Source organism: Meles meles, chromosome 5, assembly GCF_922984935.1.
Source record: "Meles meles chromosome 5, mMelMel3.1 paternal haplotype, whole genome shotgun sequence".
In the NCBI taxonomy this organism is placed as follows: domain Eukaryota; kingdom Metazoa; phylum Chordata; class Mammalia; order Carnivora; family Mustelidae; genus Meles; species Meles meles.
This window is the reverse complement of record NC_060070.1, coordinates 49,625,275-49,649,787: the sequence shown is the minus strand read 5'-3', so window position 1 is coordinate 49,649,787 and position 24,513 is coordinate 49,625,275.

Genomic DNA, 24,513 nt, shown 5'->3' with positions numbered 1-24,513 from the left:
TAATTATAATTATGTAATTACAATCTACTCATCTTGTCATTAAATTTTATAAACTTCCTGATTATTGTTCTAATTTTCGAAGTCTTTGGTACCTATTCCTAACTTGTTTTCATTCCAAGTGCTAACATTGCCTCTCCAGCCACCTTCTCTGCTCCTTCATTTGCTATCAGCCACATAACCACATCCTTAAACTTACCTTTGACTTTATAATTCAGAGAACCATCTGAGTCCAGCTGAGCTGTGGACTCAATGGTAACCCACACATATGTCCTGTCACCCCTTTGGGAGCCAAGAATTCTAACACTGAGCCACCAGTGACTTGCTCTTCCACTATTTTGGAACTTTTGTTTATCCTACTTCTGTCTACTTCATTTCTCCCAACTGAGATAGGCTATCCTAAACTATTCTCTCCTGTTCATATTCTAAACTTTGTGCATTCATGGAGGAATCCTAATAACAGTTTTTTCCTTGCCTGGAGAAAACTCCACAAGTGGATATATTGGTCTTTTTATACAATCATGACAATCAAACAAAGGAGATCCTAATGCTAATTGACTATGCCATTATGTTCTCTTACTCTCTTTTTAAGTCAAGTCTCATCAGTAATGATAACTATTTCAAAAATCTGTAATTTCAAAGTTTTGACCCTCACATTCTCTCTTTATCTCCCTCTTTTTGGCAAAATACTTTCCCTTTTTTTGGAAGACACTCCCTTTTTAACAGAGACTCTGTTTTTTAGGATGTCAGAAATAGAACACCTTTGAAAGAAATTAATAAGTTCTGAATCAAAATCACACATCTGTTTGTGTCTCAATTGATCATGTTTCTCTTTTGACAAAAGCCAGTTTTACCACCTGTGTTTTGAGTTCCATTCTTTTCTACCTTAGAAGGTTAGTATTTCAGTTACCTTTCATTTTTCTTAATTTTCAATATTTATTTCATTTTATCCCATCAGTATTTAAAAGCTCTTTAATCTTTATGATCTTGAAAAGATCTTGCTCCCAATTCAATATTCTCATTCATCTACCTCTTACCTTTTTCTTTCCATTTACTTATGAACCTCCAAACTACTCCTATCCATTCTTGGTTGCAACTGTCCCCCATTGCCAAAACCAATGGATATTGTCCCTGTCCTTACCTCGCTTGTTCTCTTGGTAGTGTTGCACATGGTTGACCATTGAGTCATATGTTTTTGAAGAACAGGGATTCAGATTTGAATCATCGGTACCCATCTGACACAAAGGAATGTCCAAGACCAGATGGTTTCCAGGGAGAGTTCTGCCAAGCATTTAAAGAATTAAAGCCAATCTTTCTCAAACTCTTCTAAAATGTAGAAGAGGAGACTCATTTTACATTTCCAGACTCATTTTACAAAGCTGGTATTACCTCAATACCAAAAACCAGAAGAAGACACTGCAAGAAAAGAAGACTACAGGCCAATATCTTTGATGGATATAGATTAAAAAATCCTCAGTAAAATATTAGCAAGCTGAGTTCAATGGTATGTTAAAAGGATCATACAGTTTATCAATTTTTTAATTTTATGACTCATGCTTTTTTTTTTGCACTGTTTCCCTTTTTATTTATTTTTTTTTCAGCGTAACAGTATTCATTCTTTTTGCACAACACCCAGTGCTCCATGCAAAACGTGCCCTCCCCATCACCCACCACCTGTTCCCCCAACCTCCCACCCCTGACCCTTCAAAACCCTCAGGTTGTTTTTCAGAGTCCATAGTCTCTTATGGTTCGCCTCCCCTCCCCAATGTCCATAGCCCGCTCCCCCTCTCCCAATCCCAGCTCCCCCCAGCAACCCCCAGTTTGTTTTGTGAGATTAAGAGTCATTTATGGTTTGTCTCCCTCCCAATCCCATCTTGTTTCATTTATTCTTCTCATCCACCTACCCCCCCATGTTGCTTCTCCATGTCCTCATATCAGGGAGATCATATGATAGTTGTCTTTCTCCGATTGACTTATTTCACTAAGCATGATACGCTCTAGTTCACCTCACACCAGTCAGAATGGCTAAAATTAACAAGTCAGGAAATGACAGATGCTGGCGAGGATGTGGAGAAAGGGGAACCCTCCTCCACTGTTGGTGGGAATGCAAGCTGGTCCAACCACTCTGGAAAACAGCATGGAGGTTCCTCAAAATGTTGAAAATAGAACTACCCTATGACCCAGCAATTGCACTACTGGGTATTTACCCTAAAGATACAAACATAGTGATCCGAAGGGACACGTGTACCCGAATGTTTATAGCAGCAATGTCTACAATGACTCATGCTTTTGATGTTGTATATAAGAAATCTTTGCCTAAACCAGTGTCTCAAAAGCCTTCCCCCACGTGTTCTTTGAGAAGTTTTGTAATTGTAAGTTTTATCTTTAGATCTTTGATCAACCTTAAGGCATCCTTAAAGGATCATACTGTGGATCATCCTTAAAGGACTCATAGTTGCATGAATGCCCTAAGTTTTTGTTTATGGTGCAAGGTATGGGCTAGAGTTTTGTTGTTATTGTTGTTCATGTATGGATAAAACAACTTTATAAAAAGAGAACCAGCTTGTAAAATTATACTAATTGACTAAAAAGCACAATAAATAAGACTGTGGTATTGGCATAAAGATAGAAAATTAGATCAAGTGAACAGGATATAGTACCCAGAAATCTATCAAAAATTTACTAATGATTTCAGAATTATAAATGATATTAAGGAATATTTCAGGGAAGCAAAAAACCAGAATACTTTGAATTTAAATTATCAAAGGGTGGGGCCACAAAAAAGAAATGTCCTTTAATATGGATGATTTCTATTTATCTATCTATTACATGTTTTTTTTATGATTTGGCAAGTTTATACATTATGCTGTGTTCACCACATGTATGGCTACTATCCGTCCAGTTACATCTCTATTACAGTATCATTGACTGTATTCCTTATGCTGTGACTTTTATTTCTGTGACTTACTCATTCCATAACTGGAGGCCTATATCTCTCATTCCCCTTCTCCTGTTTTGTCCAAACTTCCACTCTCCTTCCCTTTGGCAGCTATCAGTTTGTTCTGCTTTTTGTTTATTATTTCATTTTAGATTCCATTTATGTGTGGAATCATATGGTATATGTCTTTCTCAGTCTGACTTATTTCACTTAGCATGACACCCTCTAGGTCCATTCATGTTGCTGCAAATGGCACTATATCATCCTTTTTTTTAACGTACAATTTAAATATTTTTATTAACATATAATGTATTATTTGCTTCAGGAATACAGGTCTATGAATCTCAGTCTTATACAATTCACAGCACTCACCATAGCACATACCCTTTCCAATGTCCATAACCCAGTCACCCTATCCCTCTCCCCCCACCCCCAGCAACCCTCAGTTTGTATCCTGAGATTAAGAGTCTCTTATGCTTTGTCTCCCTCCTCAGTCCCATCTTGTTTTAATTTTTTCCCTCCCTACTCCCCGACCCCCTTCCCTGCCTCTCGAATACCTCATATCAGAAAGATCATATGATAATTGTCTTTTTCTGACTGACTTATTTCACTTAACATAATACCCTATGGTTCCACGTTATTGCAAATGGCAAGATTTCATGTGTTATGGTTGCATAGTAATCCATTGTATATATAGACCACATCTTCTTTATCCATTCATGTGTTGGTGGATACCTAGGTTCTTTCCATAATTTGGCTATTGTGGACATCATTGCTATAAACATTTGGGTGCACGTGCCCCTTCAGATCACTACATTTGTATTTTATGGCTGAGTAACATTCCATTATATAGAGATTGTACATGAGCACACACATTTTCCTTATTCATTCATTTATCGATGGACACTGAGGTTGTTTCCATGTCTTAGCTATTGCTGCAAAAAAAAAAAAAAGATTTAAAAATATCTTTCTAAATTAGTATTTTTTTTCCTTAGTATAAATACCCAATAGAATTATTGGGTCATATGATATTTCTATTTTCAAGTTTTTTGAGGAACTTCCATATTCTTTCCTACAGTGGCTGTACCAACTTAAATTCCTTCCCACAGTGCATAAGAGTTCCTTTTTTCCACATTCTTACCAACACTCATTGTTTCTTGTTTGTTTTTAGCCATTCTGACAGGTATAATGTGATATCTCATTGTGATATTCATTTGCATTTCCCTGATGATAGGTGATGTTGAGCGTATTTTCATGTGTCTGTTGGCCATCTATATGTCTTCTTTGGAAAAATATCTATTCAGGTCTTCCCATTTTTTAATCAGATTGTTTTTTGGTGATGAGTTGTATAAGTTCTTTATAATATTTTGGATATTAATCCCTTATCAGATATATTGTTTAAAAATATCTTCTCCCCCTCAGTAGGTTGTCTTTTTGTTTTGTTGATGGTTTCCTTTGATGTGCAGAAGCTTTTTATTTTGGTAGTGTCAGTAGTTTATTTTTGCTTTTGTTTCCCTTGCCTTAGGAAACCTACCCAGAAAAATGTTGCTATGGCCAATGTAAGAGAAATTACTGCTTGTACGTTCTTCTAGGATATTTATGGCTTCAGGTTTCACATTAAGTTCTTTAATCCATTTTTTTAAATATTTTATTTATTTATTTGACAGAGAGAGAGGTCACAAGTAGGCAGAGAGGCAGGCAGAGAGAGAGGGAGAAACAGGCTCCCCACTGAGCAGAGAGCCGGATGCGGGGCTCGATCCCAGGACCCTGAGATCATGACCTGAGCCGAAGACAGAGGCTCAAATCCATTTTTAGTTTATTTTTATGTATGGTGTATTTCAGTTTCATTCTGTTACATGTAGCTATCCTGTTTTCCCAGCAACATTTATTGAAAACACTCTTTTCCCCATTGTATAGTCTTGCTTCCTTTGCTATAGATTCATTGACATATAATCATGCTTTTGTTTTTGTGTTTTTTCCCCCTTGGGGTCTCTATTTTGTTCCATTGAGCTATGTGTCTGTTTTTGTGTAAGCATCATGTTGTTTTAATTATTATAGCTTTTTTTTTTAAATTTATTCATTTTATTTATTTTTTCAGTGTAACAGTATTCATTCTTTTTGCACAACACCCAGTGCTCCATGCAAAACGTGCCCTCCCCATTACCCACCACCTGTTCCCCCAACCTCCCACCCCTGACCCTTCAAAACCCTCAGGTTGCCCCAACCTCCCACCCCTTTAGTATATTTTGAAATCTGGTATTGTGCTACCTCCAGCTTTCTTCTTCTTTCTCAGGATTACTTTGGTTATTCAGGGTCTTCTGTGGTTTCATACAAATTTTAGGAATATTTGTTCTAGTTTTGTGAAAAATGCTGTTGGTATTTTGATAGGGATTGCATTGAATCTGTGGGTTACTTTGGGTAATATGGGCATTATAAGAATATTAATTCTTCCAGTCCATGAGCATGGAATTTTTTTCCATTTATTTGTGTCATCTTCAATTTTTTACCAGTGTTTTATAGTTTTCAGAATACAGGTCTTTTATCTTTTTGGTTAAGTTTATTCCTAGGTATTTTATTCTTCTTGGTGTAATTGTAAATAGTGTCATTTTTACATTTCTTTCTGCGACTTCATTATTAGTGTGTAGAAATGCTACCAATTTCTGGGTATTAATTTTGTATCTTGTCACTTTATTGAATTTATTACTTCTAGTAGTGTTTTGGTGTGGAAGGCTTCTTAAAGTAAACATAGAATAAACTAGGAAAATTATTCTTATATTAGGCCAGAAAACAGTTGGAAATGTGACACAAGTTACTTCATAGCTGTACACACATTTATCACTGTACACACATATTATCACTCTATTTATAAAAACTATATTATTAAAAATGAAAATTATTATATATTGTTTAGAAAGTGCTCATCTCTCTGTTAAGGGCCTAGAATATATTATATCAGTTAATTCTCAGAAAATCTACGTAAAATAGGCATTATTTTCCTGATATTGTAGTTGAAGAAACTGAACCTTAACAAGACTTAGTTATTTGCCTTAAATTACCTAGGTTATAGATGATAGAGCCAGGATTCCAACCAAATAGTCTGACTTCAGGGTTATTTCTTAGCCTTCTCTCCATCCAATCTGTTTTAAAGGGTAGAACTTGCAAATAAGATCTAAACTCTGTATAATATAACCTAAATATTTGGGGAATGAATGAATAAATGTTTGGCATTCTCATCCTTAAAGGGCTCACAGTTGCATGAATGTCTAAGAAACTAAACCAAAAAAAGCTAATAATTTTTATCACTGAAGCACAGAGTGTTAAGTGTAATTATTTGTTTAGAATCATAAAAAACTGTCACTCAATACTGGCAGAGGTATTCTTAAAGGAATGTAGGGGTGGCTTCAGAGAGGTGGTAATTTTTCTGTGATGATTCAAAGAAGAGTATGAGGTACAAATATCGGAGGCTAAGTCTATGCTAAGGAAGAAAACAGAATGCACATAGGACAGTCTAAAAAGTTCTTTACAGCTAGACAATGAGAAGAGAGAAATAATGAGAAGTGAGCAAGTAAAGTATCTCAAAATGATATGCCTCTTAGTGTATGGTGAGAAGTTTGAATTTTGACCTTGAGAGTGACAAAAGTTCACTTGAAGATGTTAGGTTCAAAGGTGATACAGGTGTCCCCTGCTTTTTAAAAGTCTGCATGATGCCACTTTACTTTTATGAAAGAGTTACATTAGTACTTGTTTTTGTTAACCAGAAGAAATCTGGAGAGGACTTTTGCTTTTAGAGAAAAAGATGAAAAACAAAAATAGCATTCAGTGTTTGTTTTGCCGCAAGCTTGTATGGGAGCCCAGGGGGCCCAGAGCAGTGAGAGTGGTCCTGCCAAGCTTGTTCCCAGGATCTACACTCAGCAGCTCAGCATCAAGCCGCCACAGATTTGAACTGTGTCTGTGAGTTTCTGTGCTTTATCTTGATTTATTTTGTGCATCTGTGACCACAAAAAGATGTGTCCTAAGGTATCAAAAGCCTAAAAAGTGTTATTTTATGGGGTCTGGGAACACTTAGAGATTTTTCTGTATAAATTAATGATGAATGCTTCTTCATTTATACCATTTCAGCTTATAAAAGATTTCATAGAAAGACTCCACTTTTGAATAATGGGGGGAACTATTGTCATATTGTGTCTTATTCTACAAGTAGTATAGAAAACAAATTGGAAAAAACAAAATGGAGGTTAGGAAGATGATTAAAGATACTGGAATAATCAGACAGGAACTCAGGGCCTGAGGCAATAGCAATGGGTAATAGCAAGGAAGATACATTTGAGTAATAAATAAGATATATAATTGGGAGGACACATGATGCAAATGGGTTAGGATAAAGAAATTTTAAAGAAAGACTTACAGGTTTCTGTTGTAGGTGAATAATTTTTTAAGGCACGGAATAGATTTGAGATATGGGTGTGAGAAGGAGATAAAGGATGAGGTACTCTACGTATGAAATATTAGATTCCAGGTGTCAGGAAACTTTCCAAAATGGAGATTTTTAATAGGCAACTAATTATTACAGGGGGAAGTTAGATAAGATTATCAGGTTAGAAATCAATATGGAAAGTTGTCAAGCATTAAGACTAATAAAGTTCATCCAAAGAATGTAACAAAGAAGGAAAAAAAATGGAACAAGAGTATCTGATTATGGGACTGAGAAAGGAATGGTCAAAAACATAAGGAAAAAGGAGAAGATTGACTTCAGACAAAAGAGTAAAGAGTTCTGAAAAGAAAGGAGTGGTCAACACATCAGAGATGATTAGTCAAATAAAGAATGAGTTATATTTATTGCATTTGTCAAGTAGACCATCATTGGTGACATTATAGGAAAAATTTGTGAAGTGGTGAACATGGAAGCCAAATTCTAGCCAGCAGAGACATTAAAGTCTAGATAAAAATCCAAGATAAGAGGGGTACCTGGGTGACTCAACTGTTTAAGTGGCCAGTTCTTGATTTTGGTTCAGGTCATGATCTCAGGGCCATGAAACTGAATCCCATGTTACCTCTCCCACCATGAGCAGGGAGTCTGCTGAGATTCTGTCCCTCTCTCCCTCTGCCCCCCCCAAAATAAATAAATAAAATTAAAAAAAAAAAAACTAGGATAAGATAATTTGACTTCATAAGCACACAAAAATGTTCACAAGGCACAATAAACAAAGTGAAAACAAGTACATATGGCAAAAACATTAATATGTTAAAAATTAGCCAATGGATAAGAAGTTAAATGCATTAATAACAAAATATACAAAGGCTATGAACAGACAGTTCTTTGTGGAGACAATGCAAATTACCTGTAAACATATGAAAAAGTTCTCAAGCTAACTAGAGGTGAGGGAAACATAAATACTGACGAAAAGTCTTTTTCAAGAAAACCAATAGATTAAAAACAACTAAAAAGAAGAGTGTTGCCTAGAGTTTAGAGAGCATCAGAGTCCTCTGACATGCTCCTGGCAGAAGGATCATTGCAATGGAATTTTGAGAACATCAAATCCACAATATCTCTTGACTTTTAAAATGTCTGTACTTTTTCTTGATCCAGCAGTCCCATTTTGGATTCTATCCAATAGAAATCAAACAATGCATATGGCATTATGATCAAGAATTTATATTTAGCATTGTTCATTTGGAGCAGTACAGGATATAATCTGCTAATTAATAGGTGGTTGAATGAATTATTGTGTGCTCATATAATAGATTAGCTCAGACCAATAGAACTTTTTTCAGTGATGGAAATGTTCTGTAAGTGAACCATTCAATATGACAGATACTAGATATTTTTGGATATTTTGAGCAATTGAAATGTGGCTAGTATGACTAAGGGGCTCCATTTTAAGTTTTGTTTAATTTTAATTAATAAAAATTTAAATATAAATAGCTGTGGCTTGTAGCATTTGGGATGGCACAACTATAGTATATTACTTCGTTTCAAAAAGTGAGTTACATCTACATAATTTTACTTAGAGATTTATCTAGTTTAAAAATATAGTTCCTAAAATGTGGTAATTTGATTTCATTTTGTTGTTTTTGTAAAAGTCAAGTGAAAATTCCCAACTGATATTTGTATGTATTTATGAGATCTAAGAAAAATGTAAAAAGATGAATTCAAACTTCTAACCACTTTGGCCTGTGAGTTTTGAGCAAAGGTGTAAGTGTTTCCTAGAGGCCACTGCATTTAATTACTCATCTGAAACTTGCCAAACTCCTCCCACTGTGTGTCAATTCATGAGGTTCCAGATACTGATGTCTCCATCTTTCTGGAACCCGAAGTGAGAAAATGTATGAGAAGTTGTGATGTGGGTGAGACATAAAGCTTGTTATCTTTCAGCCATTTGGACTGTACATTTGTTTGTTATGGCAGTTACTAAAACAGATACATGTTAAATTATAGAGGTTATATATGCTCAAAATTGGTAAAAAGACATAGCAGTTTAAAATTGTTACAATATATAAAAAGTGGCCAATAGAAGATTAAAATAACGGAACTTAAACAGGAAGATGGGTAAGAATATCATAAACAAAAGTGCTCATTTTTCACAGTGAAAAAGACATGAATTCCAGGGCTTATAAATCAACAAATCAAGACAAAACTGAATTATTGGAATTTGGATACAGTGACCATTACAAGACATAATCTCAGAAGTGACTGAAAGAGGTTACCTATTAGAAGTGGGACAGGGTAGGGCAAGGATGAAATCTTGCTTTCTACTTGCTCTTTTCTAAAGGGTACATGCATTGTTTTTGTAGATAAAAAGAATATATGCATGGCCAGATATATTTCTCCATCCTCTCCTTCCTTCTCCAGTCACTTTTGGATCGGTCCATGAAGTTTTCCATCTATACACTCCAGTCCTGATCCCTGTCTTACTATTAATGGGGCAAAGAACACATGACCCACTTCAACCTATGAGGGACTGGCCTGGTGTTAAAGCCATACCTCTGAACTTGCTCCCCAGGTCATCTTGCTCTAGTGACACCTGTTACTTCAGTAACTTGGGCACAATTCCAGGCTGCCTGGGTCATCTAGATAACAATGTTCTTCCTGAATAACAAGTGAGGTTCTAATTGGTAGGACCAGGGATCAGTCTTTTTCTCCAGTTTTGCTAGTAGCCCTTACCGAACATACAGTTCTCCTGTCTTTAGCCTCAGGATCTCTGCTATTCTGCCTTCATATGGCTTCTCTTCCTCCACTGACTTGAATCCCTCTCCCAACTCCCAGATAATCTCTATAGCTACATAGAGATTCATGGAGGGCAGTCCTCCCAACTGACTCCTAGGTGTTGACTGACACCTTGAATTTCCACCGTAGTGCTCTTCATCCTAATGAATGTCGTCTCAACCTGGCGCTGAGTAAATCCAGAATGAAGATGAAGCTGGCAACATCCTTGGACACTGTACCAAGGTGCCTGGCTGGCTCCTATGGTTTTGTCAACTTTTTGCATTCCTTATGCATGGTCTGTCTCTCTTGGTTCCAAGTCGCTGTGACTGGCATGTATATATTATTACTAAGAACTGAGTTATATATGTTATAATGTATGAATCTTTTTGCATGTTTTTGTGTCAATTTTTAAAAATTTATTTATTTGACAGAGATCACAAGCAGGCAGAGAGGCAGGCAGAGAAAGAGAGGGAGAAGCAGGCTCCCTGCCGAGGAGAGAGTCCCATGCAGGGCTCGATCCCAGGACCCTGAGATCATGACCCGAGGCTTTAACTCACTGAGCCACCCAGGCACCCCTTTTGTGTCAATTTTTAATCAGACAAGTACTGTAAGAGAATGTCTTCCTAAAATAGAATGAAGCAAAAAGGAAGAACAAAGTTAACACACTGCACACAAGTCCCAAGTCTGCTTTGATTAAATCTCTTCTGTCTCTGTCTCACCTCTTAAAGTCAAGTACGGTAATGAGTTTAAAGTGTATGCCTCTAAATGGTTTGTCTAAAAGTCATTATAGTATTACTAAGCATGCATGTATGAGTTTATGATGTGATTTCTGTCTCCTCAGGAGCATTAATCATTCAATTTTTAATATTTAACTTCCTGAATAGATGAAAAGGAATATCTTATTCCCATGTTGAGTTTTTTCTATCTTTGAAAGTGAGGATGAATTTTATTTACTTAATAACCAGTTTCCCACTCTCACCACTCTTGTTCAAAATAGTATTAGAAGTCCTAGCAACAGCAATCAGGCAGCAAAGAGAAATAAAATGTATTCAAATTGACAATGAAGAAGTCAAACTCCCTCTCTTCACAGATGACATGATACTTTATATATAAAACCCAAAAGACTCCACCCCCAAACTACTAGAACTCATACAGCAATTCAGTAATGTGGCAGGATACAAAATAATTCTTACACACTAACAATGAAAAAATAGAATCGATTCCATTTACTATAGCACCAAGAACCATAAGATACCTGTGAATAAGCCCAACCAAAGAGGCAAGGGATCTCTACTTGAGGAACTACAGAACACTCATGAAAGAAACTGAAGAAGACAAAAAGATGGAAGACCATTCCATGCTCATTGATCGGAAAAATAAACATTATTAAAATGTCTATACTGCCTAGAGCAATCTATACTTTCAATGCCATTCTGATCAAAATTCCACTGGAATTTTTCAAACAGCTGGAACTAACAATCCTAAAATTTGTATGAAACCAGAAGAGACCCCAAATTGCTAAGGAAATGTTGAAAAAGAGAAACAAATGTGATGGTGGCATCACGTTGCCTGATTTCAAGCTTTACTACAAAGCTGTGATCACCAAGGCAGCATGGTACTGGCACAAAAACAGACACATAGACCAGTGGAACACAGTAGAGAGCCCAGATATGGACCCTCAACTCTATGGTCAAATAATATTCAACAAAACAGGAAAAAATATACAGTGGAAAAAAGACAGTCTCTTCAATAAATGGTGCTGGGAAAATTGGACAGCTATGTGTAGAAGAATGAAACTCGACCATTATCCTAAATCATACACAAAGATAAACTCAAAATGGATAAAAGACCTCAATGTAAGGCAGGAATCCATCAGAATCCTAGAGGAGAACATAGGCAGTAAACTCTTTGACATCAGCCACAGGAACTTCATTTAAGACATGTCTCCAAAGGCAAAGAAAACAAAAGCGAAAATGAACTTTTGGGACTTCATCATGATCAAAAGCTTCTGCACAGCAAAGGAAATAGTCAATAAAACAAAGAGGCAACACACGGAATGGGAGAAGATATTTACAAGTGACGCTATAGACAAAGGACTGATATCTAGGATCTATAAAGAACCCCTCAAACAACACACACAAAACAGATAATCACATCAAAAAATAGGCAGAAGACATGAACAGACACTTCTCCAATGAAGACATACAAATAGCTAATAGACACATGAATAAATGTTCACCAGCATTACCCATCAGGGAGATTCAAATCCAAACTGCATTGAGATTCCACCTTACACCAGTTAGAATGGCCAAAATCAACAAGACAGTAAGCAGCAAGTGTTGGAGAGGATGTGGAGAACGGGGAACCCTCTTACACTGTTGGTGGGAATGCAAGTTGGTGCAGTCACTTTAGAAAACACTGTAGAGATTCCTTAAGAAATTAAAAATAGAGCTTCCCTATGACCCTGCAATTGCACTACTGGGTATTTACCCCAAAGATACAGATGTAGTGAACAGAAGAGCCATCTGTACCCCAATGTTCATAGCAGCAATGGCCACAGTCGCCAAACTGTGGAAAGAACCAAGATGCCCTTCAACAGATGAATGGATAAGGAAGATGTGGTCCATATACACAATGGAGTATTATGCTTCCATCAGAAAGGATGAATACCCAACTTTTGTAGCAACATGGACAGGACTGGAAGAGATTATGCTGAGCAAAATAAGTCAAGCAGAGAGAGTCAATTACCATATGGTTTTGCTTATTTGTGGAGCATAAGGAATAACACGGAGGACATGGTGAGCTGGAGAGGAGAAGGGAGTTGAGGGAAATTGGAAGGGGAAATGAACCATGAGAGACTGTGGACTCTGAGAAATAAATTGAGTGTTTGGAGGGGAGGGATGGTGGGAGGTCAGGTGAACCTGGTGGTGGGTATTATGGAGGGCACATATTGCATGGAGCACTGGGTGTGATGCATAAACAATGAATTCTGGAACACTAAAAAGAAATTTTTAAAAAATTTAAAAAATGAACATAATAAGTTAAAAAATAACCAGTTTATATCTTTGTCATTTTTCTAGTGGTATGTTTGTGCTTTTATTTAATTTTAAAAGCTCTTTATTTTAAAATTTTGATTAACTTTTGCTTGTCATACAGAGGCAAATAGTTTTTCCAGGGTAAACTTCAACTTCTACTTTTTTTTTTTTTAAATATTTTATTCATTTATTTGACAGAGAGAGAGGTCACAAGTAGGCAGAGAGGCAGGCAGAGAGAGAGGGAGAAACAGGCTCCCCACCAAGCAGAAAGCCCGATGCAGGGCTCGATCCCAGGACCCTGAGATCATGACCTGAGCCGAAGGCAGAGGCTTAAACCACTGAGCCACCCAGGCGCCCCCAACTTCTACTTTTATATATTTTGAAAATTCAAAATGCATCCTTGTCAATCACCCTCTCTTTAAGAAATTTCCTTTCAAGTTTGAAAAGTCTTTTCTTAGTTTCAAGAGTAGATACGGTACAATATTATAGGCAAGTTTATCATACTATTGTATAAAATAAAATAGGCACGTGTTAAAGTGGAATTAAAATCCTCAAGTTCTCTGAAGAGGGATGGTGAAAAGAAAAGAAAATTAAAATGCCATTAAATTTTAATAATATATGTAGCTCAACTTCTCTTTCATGCTCAAACGTACATTTTGTAAGGCCAAAAAAAAAAAAAAAATCTCAAAAGAGTAGGAATAAACATTTGCCTCTTTAATCAGAGATCACCAGGCAGCCGACTCTATAGGAGACTGAACAAAGATTATAGTTCCATGTTTCGAATTACTTTTTGGCCAGATGTAGACCTTTCCATTTCACATTAAAGGACTCAATGATTTTACTACTCTCTCCTTCCTTGAGCTGCTGGCTTGTAAAATCCTTGTCCTGTAGGATTGCCCCAGCAGAAGGGCAGGGCAGGAGCCCACAGGCAGAGGCAAGGCCCGGGGCTACAGGCGGGAGCCAGTCATCAGGGAAGAAAATTCGCCTTTCTTGCTGGGGATTGCTGGCAGAGGATTCTTCCTGAGGAAGTGCTTTTTTTTTTTTTTTTTTTTTTAGAGTTGATTTATTTATTTGACAGGCAGAGATCACAAGTAGGCAGACAGGCAGGCAGAGAGAGAGAGAGGAGGAAGCAGGCTCCCTGCCGAGCAGAGGAGCCCGATGCGGATCCCAGGACCCCGGGATCATGACCTGAGCAGAAGGCAGAGGCTTTAACCCACTGAGCCACCAGGCAGGCGAGGCATAGAAGCAGTCTCAGTAAGGGAGGAGTGTGGGAGGTGTTACCTGAATTGATGGCTCTGAATGCTAATAAGGGACTCAGGCCTGAGGGAATCTGATGAAATGCATTTGTTTACAAATTTCGAACAGCTCTCCAGCAGCCCCCCCCCCCTATAAATAAATACAATTTCAAGAAATAGTCTCCTGTAAGTCTCAATTTTGAAAACATTTCCTCTGGGAATGCGAACAAGAGAAAGGTATTGCCTCTACATTACGCTGTGTTACTTCTTTTCTACCTGCCTTCTCTTGCCTCTTCCCTTCTTCTGTGCAGTGTAGTGTTAGGAAGTCTTGCATATTAAAATCTTTTCTGTATCCACAAATCAGAGGAAAATGATTATGAAATAAAATCACTCCCTGTTAGTTTCACAACAATCATCCACCTTTGCGGGCTTACCCCAGATCACCTTTCAGTTTCTGGGGTTAAATATTTACCAGGTGTTGTTAGGTGTGGCTTTTTAGCTGCATGTTTTTGCCGATTTGGAGACGCTGCAATTTCTTGTGCTCACTTGACCTTGAAAAGAGATGGAGGGGATTACCTTCAAGGGCCAATTGCGAATTCTTCTTTTACACTTAGTCCTTTCTACCCACATTACCAGTTTTAGGAGATTAGTTGCCTTGTTTTGTAAAATTAACCATTGCTAGTATTAGATTAGGAAAGGTTGTTTTTTTTTTTTAAGCGAGTTTATTTTGCAAGACACAATACAACGTGTCTCTTATAACTTTCTCGGATTAAATTCTCTCTCTGTTTCAAAGAACCATATTTTTATCTGGCATATTCTTGGCCTAATGATAAAAGAAATAAGTTTATCGCTTACATAACCATGTGAATCAGACATGGAAAATACATATTAAATTATCTAATTCGTCCTTCTGCCAGTTCTGGATTATTCCCTAAAGTCCATTGGTCTATTTTTGAGACTCGTTACATGATTCATTAATGTAATTTAACCAGCATTCCTTATTTTCTTTAGTTATGTGTGAATTGACACACATACCATTTTCCGGTAAGTTCAGCCTTCATTAATATTTGCTGATTATAAAAAGAAAATATTAATATTGCCTTTCACTTTTCTAGTTATTCTCCATGTATATACATAATTTTAAAAAATCTGTACTGTCAGCCACATAGTGTCATATCTATTATGAGATGAGAAGATTCGGTTCAGATAACTTACATCTTCACAATGATATAGCTAGTAACTTAGCCAGTATGGAATAAGGTCTATGATTTTAAAATTCAAATAGATAATTGCCTGATGAAAAAAAAGTAAATTGAGAAAATGAATGAAAATACACTTCATGGGTTTTGCTATCTATCCTCTTCTTCCATCCCTCCCAAATGGAAAAATCTATTCTCTTTTCTCCCACATGTCCCTGCACGGCACATTGCATCTTCTGTAATGTCATCTGTACTGTTAGGAAATGAGGATAATGACCTAAAGACTGGCACTTGTTTTCTGTACATCAGAGATAGATTCAGACATCCCCAGTATATAGAGCCTCCAAGTATCAGTGTTTGTTTAGCATGACCACACCACACTGACCTTTGGCTCTTTGAGGACATTTAGAATCCATTTTAGTGTCTGTTGTTACAGCACAGTTCCCTTAATTTCTGAGATTCCCTGTTGAACCGTTTTGAAAGACAGTTGTCACGTTGTCATCCTCTTAGCCCATTACAGCTTCCTAGGTCTGCATTTGTGTGAGATAATTCTTAAAATGCCCATGCTTTTGCAATGGTGTTCATTCATTTTGATTTCAGTTGTATTATTCCCACTTTGGAAGAGGATTTGGGAAGTCATATCATTGAAGTTACCTACTGAACATCAGCACAGAACTGCATAAAGTGCTTTCTTGATGTTAATTAATTTCAGAGATATGTGGGGAAAAGGGACAGGCAACATGAGAGAGGCAGCAGATGGAAAGATCAAGGTTTGTGGAGCTAACCCTTGCCATTAATTGAATCTGTGGGCTTAGGAAAGTGATTTGGTTTCCCTACATGACAAAATTTTCTCAAACTCAAATAATAATAATGGCACTAAATAAAATTTTCATCTGGTCACAGCATGTAATCAGTATAGTTATCACAAAACTAAAGATTTGCATAACATTAATAGTTAACAAGGAGAGAGCAATTTAAAATGTGGGCATCCATTTAATTGGTGCTCTCAAGTTTCAAATGAAAGTAGTGAGTTAGGAAACTTCAAAATCATGGAGACGTGTGTCATGTTAGTGGGTACATCTATCATCTCCCCATCACTGTCTTCCACTCCTTGACAAATAATATGGTTTCTGTACAACCCAATTGTAGACACTCTCTTCACTTCATTCTGTGTGGATATTTATTCTGTGGAAGGGAAAGTAGAGAAAGCTGTCCTTAGAGGTTCAACAGTCAGGAAATCATAAACTGGTACATCATCTTACCAAGTAGACCCAGATGACGGTGGGGACCAGGCTCATTAGAAGACAATGAAACAGGATTGCTCTCTCCCTCCCAAACTTCCTTTCCTGTTTTACTTAATTGAACCCACCCACAATATGAATGGAACGTGAGTTTACCATGCCCTTCTAACTTCCTTTTAGTCACATTTTTTTTTTTTTTTTTTTTTTGTGGATGGGGAAAAAAAAATGGACTGAGAGGAAGAATGAGAATGTCTTTAATATACCTGAAAAGATAGGTAGTCTACCCATATGGAGAGAATCTAAAAAGTTTTATCCAGATTTCTGTCTGGAAGGACAATGTGGGTACATATGGAAGGATGCTGGAGAAGAAAATCTGGTAAACCTGAGAAAACTCTAATACCTAGAAACATTGATTAAGCAAACAATGATCTTTTTCTTTTTCCTTAAGATTTTATTAATTTATTTGACAGACAGAGATCACAAGAAGGCAGAGAAGCAGGCAGGCGATGAGGGTGGGAGGGAGCAGGCTCCCCGCTGAGCAGAGAGTCCAATACAGGGCTCAATCCCAGGACCCTGAGATCATGACCTGAGCCAAAGACAGAGGCTTAACCCACTGAGCCACCCAGGCACCCCAAACAATGACCTTTAAATAAACCACTGAGATCACTGAGATGCCATAGAGTCCCAGGGAGAGTGTCAGCATATTTTTATCTCTTCAAGGAAATTCAGGTTATCATAAATTGCTGTCAAAGTCACTTATAAAGATGCATATACATTGATATAATATAGGAACACTGTAAATATTATCAGGCTGAATACTGTCACTGGTCAACAAAGCAGTGCCAGTGCTCTGTAAAGCCACGTGTATACGGCAGAGGTCCTTGTTAAAGGAAGAGTAGCCAGCACACCTTGAGACACATGCACCAGGGCTATCAATTCATGACTTGTTGATCACAGCCATGTCCGAAGCCAGAAGCCAGACAGCAGTGGTCCAGAAAGCCTATCTTGGATTCTAGTGGTATAATGGTTTCCTCCATCAATGCAATTTTGAAATTTACAAAACTTGCCTTCTTGACTTTCTTCTTTCCTCCTCCCCTGCCTAACTCCAGTGCTAGGCTCTGATGGGCCAAAGCCCCACTCTTGCTAATGCCCTATTATCTGTGCTCTGCCAAAATTTTCCATGCCTCATTCCTCTTATAGTAAAATTCTTATTATCAAATATTTGAGGCCATTTGGTATTTATAGTATCAAGCCAATGTAGTGTATAGTCTTTAGGTACTAGGCAATAACCTAAAAGCTTACACTTCTTATCCTATTTCATCCTCACAGCAACCCTGCAAGTGGGCCTGGCTTTCTCTCTGTAGATGGGGAAAGGGAGTGTTAGAGAGACTGAGTACTTTGCCCAAGACAACAAAGGTAGAAGTGCGCTGGTTGAATTCAAACTCAGGTCTGTATGAGTTCAAAGCTAATACTGTTAACCATTTCCTTTAAATATTATATTGACTGTTATTAGACAGTTGTAAATTATTAGACATCTGAATGAGTGAACATGAGAAGATATCTTAAAACAATTACAGACAGTATGTTGAGAAATATCTGTCTCTGCTTATAATCATGGAGTAGACGTAGAACATAAACAGTAGGCACAAATTCTCTGAAATCAGACTTCGGGTCTCAGTCTTCCCTACACTATTCTCTGGCTGCATACTCTTAGAAAAATTAACTTCTTTGCTCTCTAATTTCTCTGAAAAATGGGAATCTACCTATGTATCTATCCAATCTCACAAAGGTATTCTGAAGATTATTTAATGTAAATTTTTTAAATATAATTAAATTTTTAAATTATTTAATGTAAATAAAGTACTGATAGTTTTTGGTCTAAACATATGTCATGTGTTTTCTCAAAAGCAAATCAAAATAAAAGTTACATTGGTGTAGAATTCAGAATCAAGAATATAAGTTCTTTTAAGAATGTAAGTAAGGAGCGCCTGGGTGGCTCAGTGGGTTAAGCCTCTGCCTTCGGCTCAGGTCATGATCCCAGGGTCCTGGTGGGATGGAGCCCCGCATGGGGCTCTCTGCTCAGCAGGGAGCCTACTTCCTCCTGTCTCTCTGCCTGCCTCTCTGCCTACTTGTGATCTCTCTCTCTGTCATAATAAATAAATAAATAAATAAATAAAAACTTAAAAAAAAAAAGAATGTAAGTAAGAATGAAAGCGGTAAGTTTTTGTGTCTCTTGATATCTGACTTCTCTGAATTTAGAGCCAGTCACAAAGTAGTCCTGAGAAAACATTGTTAACTAAAATAATGAACGATTTTACACTGAATATGCAAAAAAAGGAAAAAATATAAAACACAATGCTAAAAAATGTAAAAAAAAAAATCCAAAGTAGTGCCAGTGTAAGTTATTATAGTTTTAAAATGCAATTTAGCAAAATATTTTCAAAAGTTACAAAAATTTTATATTTTTCTTTTTTTTTTTAAAGAAGATTTTATTTATTTATTTGACAGAAAGCGATCACAAGCAGACAGAGAGGCAGGCAGAGCTAGAGGAGGAAGCAGGCCCCCCACCGAGCAGAAAGCCCGATGCGGGCTTTGATCCCAGGATGCTCGGATAATGACCTGAGCCAAAGGCAGAGGCTTTAACCCACTGAGCCACCCAGGCGCCCCAAAATTTTGTATTTTTCACACAATATTAAATTACTGAGATTTTTCTAAAGGAAGAAATTTTAAAAAGGAAAAACTGAAGAAACAATGTGTTCATTTATGTGTTATTTATAGTAGAAACAAATTTTTAAAAAATGAAGTCAGGATTTCTAAAAAAAAAAAAAACAACAAAAAAAAAACCAGAATCATAGTATAACTTTCTAGATTATTACTTGACCTCTAGGCATAGTATAAAACTGCAACTACTTAACAGTGAGAATGGAAAGATGTGTTTTTACAAATGTTGAGTCTACTGAGACATAAGTACAGCTCAACTTGAAATATTTGATTTAATTTGGGTCCGCTAAAGTGTACATATTGAAATGCTGCATTTTTATGCATTTATATCCTAATTTCCCTATGATCAAATCTTAATATTAAGCAGAATGTTAGATTCCATATTAAATGTTATTTTCCCCAAATTAACAATGTTTTTCAACCAATGTCAGGGTCAAGAATAAAGGGAAAGAGGAGACGAAGTAATCTCCTGCAGATTTCAAAGTTTTTGAGCCATTTTATATCAATTTTAGAGATCCATTTAGCTTATGAAATATTGTGCTTTTTTCCCATTCTTAGTTATATCATTTCTAAGAAATATTAACTGTCCAGAAGAACAAAATCTTCCCTTAAAGTTTAAATGGAGTATTGATCGTCTTACTTTTTAAAGCCATGTTCCTTGGTATGAGGTCAGAAATTCTCTTGTTTAGCTAAAGCCTTTAAGAAAACAAAGGCTAATAAATCACTGGAAAAGTCTGGGGTGAAATTGGATTCCATTTCCAATGGTTCATTTACATTTCTTTGATTCTGCAGAATGTGTTTACAACTAGAATTCATTTTTCAAATTGTGTGAGGACATAATGGGGCAAGTGCAGAAAGATCGTTCAACTATAGATACACTCCTGTTATAGAGGACTCTTATTTATCATGACTTTGGTAGACCATATGATGTCTCAAAATTTAAAAACACTGGCAAAAACATCTGATGGCTGCCAATTTCCTAAACCACCTTGTCATCATAATTTTAGTTTCTGATCATCAGCTCAAAGAATTTTAATGGGAAGAAATAAGAAATGGAAGCAGTGAGGTTTTCTCTTCTCCACTTGTTCTGACTGTGTCATTGGAACATGTGCAAATATTTTCTGTCTAATGAAGTGTTAGTGATTGAAGTGGGCATTACACACTGTTTCCTATTGTTCTAAGATTACATACAGGGTCATTAAAACATGATCGGATCAAATGGAAGCCACAGTGACTCCTGACATACTTCTCACAAGAATAGTTCTTATAATGAGATCAATAAAAATCATTACAATAAAAGCTTGTAAACATTTTATTAAAATGTGATTTTTTTAATTGGTGCTAAAAGAGGGATGATCTAACAAATTAATAACTTTTGCTGGTTACAAGTTTAGAGAGAATTTCAGATTTTTGAACTAAAAATGTATAAAATAAATTATATTAAATAATACAAATAATTATTTGAATATAAACTAATAACCATTTTTTCCTATAAATGTGAACATTTCCCTCATCAATTTCTCAAATTGTTTAATTTTTTCAAGTATTTTTTTAATTTAATTTTTTTTTATTTGTTTATTTACAGCATAACAGTGTTCATTGTTTTGACATCACACCCAGTGCTCCATACAGTACGTTCCCTCCCTATTACCCACCACCTGGTTCCTCAACCTCCCACCCCCCCCACCAAAACCCTCTGGTTGTTTTTCAGAGTCCATAGTCTCTCATGGTTCATCTCCCCTTCCAGTTTCCCTCAACTCCCTCTCCTCTCAGGGGTCAGCAAACTATGGACTATGGGCCATATATGACCTACCAGTTACTCTTGTAAGAAAAGTTTTACTAGAATGTAAATAAAATTCTAAAATGTGAATTCTTGTATACATCATCAGTGGTTGTTTTCATGCTACAACATCAGAGTTGAGTAGTTGCAAGACCAGATGCTTGCAAAGTTTCAAATATTTATTTTTTATTTTTTGTATGCTTTGACATTCTTTTCATTTTTCAAATATTTATTTAATTATTAAATTAAAAAATTATTATGTTATGTTAGTCACCATACAATACATCATTAGTTTTTGATGTAGTGTTCCAAGATTCATTGTTTATGTATAACCCCCTGTGCTCCATGCAATACATGCTTCCTTAATACCCACCTCCAGACTCACCCATCCCTCCACCCCCCTCCCCTCTAAAACCCACAGTTTGTTTCTTGGAGTCCACATTCTCCAATGGTTCATCTCCCCCTCTGATTTCCTCCCCTTTACTTTCCCCTTCCTTCTTCCAATGTCCTCCATGCTATTCCTTATGTTGCTCAAGTAAGTGAAACCGTATGATAATTGACTTTCTCTGCTTGATTTATTTCACTCAGCATAATCTCCTCCAGTCCCATCCATGTTGATGCAAAAGTTGGGTATTCATCCTTTCTGATGGCTGAGTAATACTCCATTGTATATATGGACCAATCTTCAAATATTTGTTATCTGTCCCTTTACATAAAAAGTTTCCATTCCCTGATCTAGTTGTTAAGAATGCAGTAAGTTTCACACCCATATTTCTGTCTTGTCTGAAATAGCAGATTCTAATACTTGACTATACTAAGAAAAAGATAAATTTATTCTTTTTGTTTTTGCCTAAAATCAGAAAAAAAATAACATATGGTGGAAAATAATACCAAGGAAATTAGATAGATTAACACACTCTCTGGCTGAAATAAAAATATGCGGTCAAAATATCTTTCCTTGGGAAAGATAATATTTATTCTTTTCCAGAATGAATGTTCTCCTGCTTTCTTTTTTTCTTTACTCTTCTTTTTATTTTAAAGTAACTAGAATAGCTCCTCTTGGGCTAGAACATTATAAGGGAGGCTTTAGCTTATGAATCAAAGAGAAGGAATCCATTCTCATGCCTGAAAGTTTCCTGGGGATTCTCTGAAGAATCTGTAAACTTGTATGCAGAAGGAAAGGCCTTTTACATATTCAAGTCAAGGGAAACAAATTCCAGTTGCATTCAAGAAGGCATGCTAGATATCAAACTATTTCAAGGGGTAAAATCTTTAAAGCACAGAGAACTGATTAAATATTCCTTTTTCTCATACAATTTATTTATTGGAATACAAATCATACACTGTAAAATTCATACACTTAAAAGTACACAATTCAGTGATTTTTAGTACATTCACTATGTGGTGTAACTGCCACTATCTAATTCCAGATGATTTTCACACACACACCCCCAAAATCTCATATACCATAATGATCACCCTCCATTCCTCTCTCCCCAGACCCCTGATAACCACAAGTGTAATTTCTGTTTCTATGGACTTCCCTATCCTGGACATTTCATATATGTGGAATTACACAATGTAACTTTTTGTGTCTATCTTATTTCACATAGCAAAATATTTATGAAATTTATCCTTAGTATAACATGTGTCAATACTTTATTCTTCTTGTTAAATCATATTCCATTGCATGATACATATAAATATGTATGTGATATCTATATACACCACATTGTGTTATTCCGTTCATTATTGGGTGGGCATCAGCATTTGGGTGATATACATAATGCTGCTACAAATATTCATATTAAAGTTTTTGTGTGGGCATGTATTACCAATTTTGGGGGGTACATACCTAGGAGTGAAATTTCTGGGTCATATGTTAACTCTGTGTTGAATTTCTTGAGAAATTGATGGAGTATTTCCAAACTGGCTACACTATTTTGCATTCCTACCAGCAATATAACCCATGAAAAAGCTGCTCAGCCGCTTCTCCCTGAATGAAGTCATGTTTAAGGCATGTATGTGAGTGTATGCATCTTTGTGTGTGTGTGTGTGTCCATATGTGTGTGTGTGTGAGAGAGAACAAGAGAGAGAAAGACCAAGAGATAGAGATAAACAGAAACAGTATAAGAAAAGGAAACTTGGTGTTGGTTGGAGGGAGACCTTCTAAAGATAAGGTATGAGGTATATGATATAGTAATGAGTTTTTACTATACTTTTATCATCCAAAATTATCATTCTAGTGTTCAAATGCTTCTGAATTTTAAATCTTAGTTGCCAATAATTTTAACTTTTGTTTTTGAAAAAAAATTGATTTTTTAATTTAAAGGTAGTATATGCACACAATTTTTAAAAAACAGATTAAACAATCCATAAAAGTTAAATATCTCTTGGAGAAAGATGTTTTCACCATCTTCCCTCCTTAAAAGTCACTTCAAGAGAAGATGGGCCATGAGAATAGGAATATGATTATATTTTACTGAAATAAAGATGTATCTGTAACCTCAAAACATTTATATGAAGAAAAAAAGGGGATGGAATAGGGGCGCCTGGGTGGCTCAGTGGTTTAAGCCGCTGCCTTCGGCTCAGGTCATGATCTCAGGGTCCTGGGATTGAGTCCCACGTCTGGCTCTCTGCTCTGAAGGGAGCCTGCTTCCCTCTCACTCTCTCTGCCTGCCTCTCTGCCTACTTGTGATCTCTCTGTCAAATAAATAAACAAAATCTTTAGAAAACTAAGAAATAAAAAATGTATGTAAATGGAAAGAAATATATTTTATATCATTGTTAAAATATCATTGATATTTTATGTTGTTGTTTATGTGTTTTATATAAATAAACATAATTATTTACCAATAGAGTATGGGTAGTTGGGCACTAACAAATCTCAAAACCTGGATTGAACACTGATACCCTCATTTCCTAGGGCACATTGAGTTTCCCACAATTCTTGATTTTTTATCACAGCAACCTTGCAAAACATGGGTTTACAAAAATGTGTCAATGAAGGAATGTAGATAGGACATCATCAGAAAAAATATGGCTCCGTTTCATATCGACACTGTGATCTAACTTGAGCTAAGATTTTGCTCATTGCCTGGAAGATGTTGATTATTGCTAGTTTCCTCAAGAGTGTAAATATCTTGCAGCACCCTTGTGTTTC